The sequence below is a fragment of the Phragmites australis genome, chromosome 20 (genome assembly GCF_958298935.1).
Source record: "Phragmites australis chromosome 20, lpPhrAust1.1, whole genome shotgun sequence".
Taxonomy (NCBI): Eukaryota; Viridiplantae; Streptophyta; class Magnoliopsida; order Poales; family Poaceae; genus Phragmites; species Phragmites australis.
The window spans coordinates 21717258-21724304 of NC_084940.1; the positions used below are offsets into that span (position 1 = coordinate 21717258).

The 7047-nt window shown below is 46.3% G+C and overlaps 1 pseudogene; it reads left to right on the forward strand.

The window, feature by feature from the left end:
* The first annotated feature begins 1352 nt into the window (after window positions 1-1352).
* Window positions 1353-2515, forward strand: LOC133901528 (phosphatidylinositol/phosphatidylcholine transfer protein SFH6-like; annotated as a pseudogene).
* The last annotated feature ends 4532 nt before the right edge of the window (window positions 2516-7047 follow it).

A 7047-nucleotide genomic window follows, 5' to 3' on the forward strand; every position in this document is an offset into this window, starting at 1 on the left:
ATTAATTACTATGTATTAATATAGGACATGAATTACTATGTATTAATGAAGGCGCATTTCAAATTTGGTATCGTCGGATGACTCTTCGACAGAATGGCCTTCCACCGATAATGCGAAGGATGAGCAAGAAGTAGTGGCCTGTCAGTGTGCCCAAGAGAAAGAGGATGAGAGGATGGCCCGTCAGTTGTGCGCTGCGGAGGAGCAAGAAGCAGCGTCCTATGCCCAAGAGGAGGAGGACGAGAGGGTGGCCCATCAGTGCGCTGCGGAGGAGGCCGAATGCTCAAACCATACTAGCGTTCAGGAGTTGTACTTTGATGTCTTTGACATGCCGACAAGCCTGGAGCTTAGGCTACGCTATAGTCGATCAGGCGTGGCTGGGTCCTTCGCTCCACCACCATCGCCCCCCCCCCTGTGTCCCCTCACAAACAAACGCCATCAGCCGTTCGTGCAGAGACGCGATCCACATCACGGGAGAGGTAGAGGGATACTGGACTAGCTCAACTCGCCCACTTTTCGGGGTTGACCTTTAACAACTGTTATGTATATATGTGTGACATGAATTACTATGTATTAATGAAGGTGCCTTTATTATTTATTTACGTTACACATATCTCATTGTATGCATGTATTGAGTGGGAGAGAGACGGAGAGATCGAGAAGAGAAAGGGAGGACAGAGAGGACAGAGAGGGAGGAGAGGGCCGGAGTAGAAGGGGGGAGGCACAACACTGCCTGTAGTGATGCCTTGGGTATCACTACTGGCTGAAACCACTAGCCGACAGTGATATCCAAGGAATCACTGCCGGCTAAATCCTTCAGCCGGTAGTGATAACCCCTTTAACTGCCGGTCCATGGAGCCAGCAGTGATAGTCCCTGACTACCACTTTCTCTTACCCACTATCGGCTCCGAAACTGGCAGTGAAGGAGTTTTGGAGTCGATAGTGATGTACTGTTCTGTAGTAGTGATACTTAGTCGGATGTAGAAAAACTTTATATGTGAGATCTACAACTTTGTAGTTGATTATTTTTTATTTGAAGCCATATAGATACAAATAAATGTCTAACACTAGTACTGATAGAACCACATACTTGACCACAAACTTTTAGCTTGGATCTAGTGTAAAACTGGAAGAAATCAATGAAAAGCCACATATTTGACCATAAAGTTGAAAACTGTAAATTCAAATATTTTTATTATGACTTTGGTAACTCAGATTGATGAAACGTCTGTGCAGCACTAACTTTTAGATGTAGCACTATGTCTCAAAAATTTCGAGGCAAATTGGAGGTGGTCAATTTTTGACGAAAAACTTGAGAGGTCCTGTCCAAGTCCTGCTTTAACATGAAATGATAGATGCGAGGGAGTAACAGATCAACCGCTGAGTCTGGCTGAGAAGCTGACGATGCTACCACCTCTAAAGCCCTGAGAAGTTACATCTCTCATCCTAAGTTGACCCCATTTCATGAAGAGGTTAGCAGCTGATCTTTTCCTATATTGTCTGCAAGTGCATTGAAATCTTAATTGTATTAGCGGATGCTGTTATTTCCCCCCTCCTGGTCTATGTCATCAGGGTTGCAGCCTATTCTCCTTTGCCCTCTGTCATGACTATGGATTATGCCAGATGGAATTAATGTTGTCTTTCTCCCTTCAGGTCAAAATGGTCAGGGCTGCTAGCTTTTCTACTCTCTCCCTGAATATGATGTACCTGCCGTTGACCAGGCTGTTGATGCTACATGGAAGAGAGAGCAACCTCGAAAGACGCCTTTCCCATCCAAAGGCCTGATCTTGTTAATCTAATTGTATGATCTGAAAATTCTGTTGGTTTTTGGCAGATCCTGACATTTCTATTTTGTTTTTAATGCAGACTACTCTTCTGTGACTTCCACAACAAGGCCATCCAATAGCTCTTGGGACAAGATTGTTGCTGCTCTTATGGCTATTGTAATGCTGTTTCGATCTGTGAAAGATCTTGCCACATGGAGATTACCATATAAAAATGAGTCAGAAGAAAACTACACGGCATCGTATCCAGACTCCAAGTCCTGGATTTGCTGAAGCTGACCTATTTGCAGCAGTCTTGCAAAGGCTGGGAGAGCTTGAAGAGAAGGTTCAGATGCTTCAAGAAAAGGCTTCTGAAATGCCTTGCGATAAGGAAGAGTTGCTTAATGCCGCCGTCTGACGTGTGAATGCATTGGAAGCTGAACTCATTGTAACGAAGAAGGTAATTCTGAGCTGCACAATGGTATTAGTATATATTGCCTATCGTTCTTTCAGTAGATTATGTGAAAATTGAGTCTCTTTAAGTTTAATAAGATTTTATTTTTACCGCTATGTAAGTTTATTCACCATGTGCATGTGCAAAATTTCTCTAGGTTTTGCATGACGCGCGCTCTTATCAGGCAAGAGGAGCTGCTTGCGTAGATTGACTAGAAGGAGGTCGCCAAGGCTAAGTTTGTCAATCATATTGCGTTGTTCTGGTTCTTGTGCTATTTCCTCATATCTTTACCAGTCTCTAACGTCTTAACTGCCTACCGCAGAGAAAGACGAAACAAATGTTTTGCTATTAGGACCCGGAGAGACTGCTGTTCAATTTCTGCTTGCTGAGATGAGATGCCAAATATGGCATTTGAGATGTAACCTGCGATCCGTCCGTTTTCCTAACATATAAATCGACAGAAGATTCTGATAAATAAAATGTATTTTTTCCACCCTGAATTCCTCTGTTGGCTGCTTCCTAGAATATGGACCTGCTATTATGTTAGTTCTGTCGCGCGTTCCGGTTGTTTCGTGACAGCAATAATTTGTTGGTTGGTTAGTTAGCCGATGGATAGGGGTGGACTGTTAGCAGATGAAGAACGTGTTTATCTTCCAGCAATGATTTAGTTATCTCTGTTAGGATTTTAGCGGAAGCATCACCAAAATCATAAAGTCAAGCACAAGATTAACACACAAGATACAATGTTTTTTAACAAGGTTCGGCCAAGTTGCCTATATCCTCTGCGCATGACTACGGATGCTTCTGCCCAACTGTTTCAGTCTTTTCATTGGTTACAACGGTGATGCCTTCTATTTAAAGGCCCGGAATTAGGAGTTCGACTACAACTCTAATCCTAGTCCCACCCAATTACAACTCAAGTCTATCTGTAACCTACTATGTACACATGTTCGACACATATTCCAATAAACTCCACCTTACCGAATATGCACGCCAACTTGAGTCCGCCATGTGTGAACCTCCGTGTACCTAGACTTGAGTCGTCTATCTCCGCTACTCCTCCTGAATAGTCCAACGAGGATGCCTCGCCGCCAGGAACATATTCCGTAAAATTTGCAGCTCCCACCTCTATTACTTCACCTTTCAGCTTGTACTGATGATCTCCCGTCTTCTCACCTATCATCATAGTCTTGCCATCCTGCATCATTTTCAAGGTCTTCTTATCTGACAACGCTTGATACAGCCAACCTTCTCCATGCAGAAATCCAAGCGATATTCGATTCTTCCTAAGTCTCAGCACATGCCGCACACCCTCAAGTAGCACTTCTTGTCCATCATATATCTTCAGTTTGATATTGCCGACTCCCATAACACGGTAACCCGTGTCATCTCCCAAGTGAGCAAGACCAAAATCACCTTCAGAGTATGAAGAGAACCACTCCTTGTTTTATGTTGCATGATATGAACTTGCCGAATCTAATAGCCATGCTTCACCACAAGACTTTTCACTTGATAGCACGAGAAGATCACCATCGCCATACAGCTTTTGCTTCAGATAGAGCTTCTGAGTCAACGTCTTGGACATGAATTGATCATCCAATTTATCCTAAATCTTCTTAGGTGATGTTTCATCCATGACATGGTACATGATCTGATCAGAGAGACACAACCTTATTGTCGCCGCCGCTTGTGCTTTCATCTCTTCCCATTTGTCATCATCTACCGTGACTGGCTTCTTATCGCTAAGAGCCTTCAGGATCCCCTGCTGTACTAGCAAGTCCTTCACTCTTGTCTGCCAAAGCCCGAAGTTGCCAGTCCTATCAAATCTCATCACCTCGAATTTGGATGCCATCGACGCCATCTGCCTGTTGCTGCAGACCGTTGAATCCCGCTCATGTGTACCTCACGTGATAGATGTGCTGGTCCCGAACTTTCGATGAGAGGGGTAGATGTTGATTTAGGTGGAATAGATGTTGACGATCCGACTACACCATCCAAGAATGCTGCACCTTAGCGATCGATACACCAACTCCAGAAGTTGTTCGTGATCTTTCGGGGCACGATCAACCTAACCACGAGGGTATTTGTTCCTGCAAGCAATCAAAGAACAAGCAAGAACAAGATGAACAAGCAACTTAATTGCGAATATAGATGAAGAGCACAATTTGAAAACAGAAGTGGCGGGGTTCCGAAAACAAGTAATCGGGCGGTCTAGCCGACACGCGCGTTTACAAGGTGAAGTAGCAAAAGCTAGATCTATTCTATTAAAACCCAAACCCTAGAAGAGGGTGCGGCTGTCTATTTATTAGATAGAAGAGGAGAAGATTCGGCCAAAACACAGGAAGCCGAATTGGACTCTAATACAAGGCCCATGTTTGATTCGAACTGAAAAACAGACGCGACTCTCTTTAACTATTCTGGATAGCTCAGGAGGAATTTCGAGATGAGGCTGGATCCATCTGAAAGTAGACAAAATTATCTTTCCATCAAGTACTCATGGGCCCCGAGAATCCTTCGGAATCAACAGTTATGGCCTTTATCATTTGCTGCTGTCAGGAGGGCCGAATCCGAATTGAACTCGCCTCCACTTATATACTTGGGCTTGTGTGGTTCTTCTCCCTAGTTCCTAAGGACAATAAAATCATCACAATAGTTAAATAGTAATACATCTTGTAAACATTTGTGGGCAGCCCTAGTAACAAGTTCACCTGATGATTAAGTTAGCGTGCTCGTGCTCGTGTTATTGGTCCTTCTATCACCTGTTCAGCGTGTTGTGCGGTAGGAGGAATGTGTGTATCCGTAGAAAGTATGTCCTCATCAGCCTCCCCTTCTTGAATTTGAGTCGTCCTCGACTCAAGTTCATCCTCTTCTCCCAATGTCGGTGCATCAGGAACCGGGGGTCCCCGAGTCCCGAGGCCAGGCCAGCCGTTCGCCACGTGTCACCATCCCGCGAGGTCCCTCCAGCGGGATGAGGAAAATCTATGTTCCGGAAGAAGGTGCTCGGGGCCACAACCTCTGGTCCCCGAGCACCCCAGTTCCCCGATGACCCGCAGAGTCCAAGTACCGGGAAGAAAGTGCTCGGGGAGGTGCTTGGTCGCCCCCGAGCACCCTAGTCCCCCAGTGATCAGAAAAACTAAGTTCCGGGAGAGAGCGCTCGGGGGGCTGCGTACGACAGCCCCCGAGCGCTCGGTTCCCTGAGGATCAGTACAAAAGTGCTCTGGAGAGAGTGCTCGGGGTTGCACGTGGCATCCCCCGAGCACTCGGTTCCGCGAAGGTTCGTGCGAGAGTGCTCGGGAGAGAGTGCTCGGGGAGGTAAACAGTACCCCCGAGCACTCGGTGCCCCGACGACCCAGAAGGTTCCCCGAGGGGCCCGCCGACGAGGTGTCAACCAGTCAGAGGTCCGAGGCCGCATTTAATGGGCGTGCGCGGTCTGACATCCTGACATCCCCAACTGCTCCCGCCGCAGTGTCAGTCCGTGCCATGCTTTGGCAGGGAGGCGTGGGGCCATTAATTGCACGGGTCCCGTCCCGTATCATCCGGTGTATCTTGGGATAACGTTGTCGGGATCAAGGCGTTCCTCCTGCCACCCTGCCGTGGCAGAGGGACAAGACAGGGTAGGTGCGCTGGGTGCCTCTGTGGCTGCCCTGTGGGCCCTCTCAACGGCGCCCGTCGCTAGGGCGTCTACAGTGACGGGTGATCGGACGCACGCCGCGTTTTTCCACCGCCCCTGTCACTTCGCCCAGAGGGAATGATGACGCCTTTCTCAGTCGTGGCGTCTTGGAACTTGTGCCCCTTCTTTCCCGTTCGGGGTATGTCATGGCCGGTGAGTGCATAAAAGGATGGGCATACAGAGAGAGGAGGAGGATCGAAAGATCAAAGATAGATTGAATCAGAGACACGACCAAGACATCGAAACATCGGAGGAGAGAACAATCCCAAGCAATCGACCGTGCCACACTTAGACGAAGAAGACTGCAAGCAAGCCTGAGCAGAGCTAGAGCAAGGAGCCTCAAGCTCTTAGTTAGACAATATATTCTTGTAACCAGACATATCCCTGAGGGATCCTCCTCAGGGAAGGTTATTGCATCCATACAGGAGTAGGGTATTACGCCCCCGTGCGGCCCGAACCTGTCTAAACTCCGGTGCATTTACTTCCCTTTGCACTAGGTCGATCATCCCACACCACCAGTCGTTGCATTTATTTCCACGTCCATTTATTTCTCCGACGAACTTATTCAGGATCATCCCCCCGGCCGAATCTCTAAAAAGGGGTCTCTCGGGATCCCTGCGACAGGAGTTAATCCTCCGACACCCAAGTATGGCTTCAAATCTGTAATGTTAAAAGTGGGACTAACCCCAAAATCTGCAGGTAACTCTAGCTTATATGCATTATCATTAATCTTTTGTAACACTTTGAAAGGACCATCAGCTCTAGGCATCAACATTGATTTCCTCAATGTAGGAAATCGATCTTTTCTCAAATGCAACCAAACCAAATCTCCAGGTTCAAAAGTTAAAAGCTTCCTCCCTTTACTGCAAGTAAGTTTATACTTAGCATTCATGTGCTCTATGTTTTGTTTAGTGGTTTCATGAATTTTCAACATAAATTCAGCATGTTGTTCTGCATCAAAATTCAGATTTTCTGAAGATGGAAGAGATAAAAAATCAATAGGAGCACGAGGAACAAAGCCATAGACAATTTGAAAAGGGCAAAGCTTTGTAGTAGAATGCATTGAACGATTATAAGCAAATTTAATATGAGGCAAGCATTCTTCCCACATCTTTATATTCTGTGTCAAAACCGCCCTAAGCATGGTAGACAAAGTTCTATTA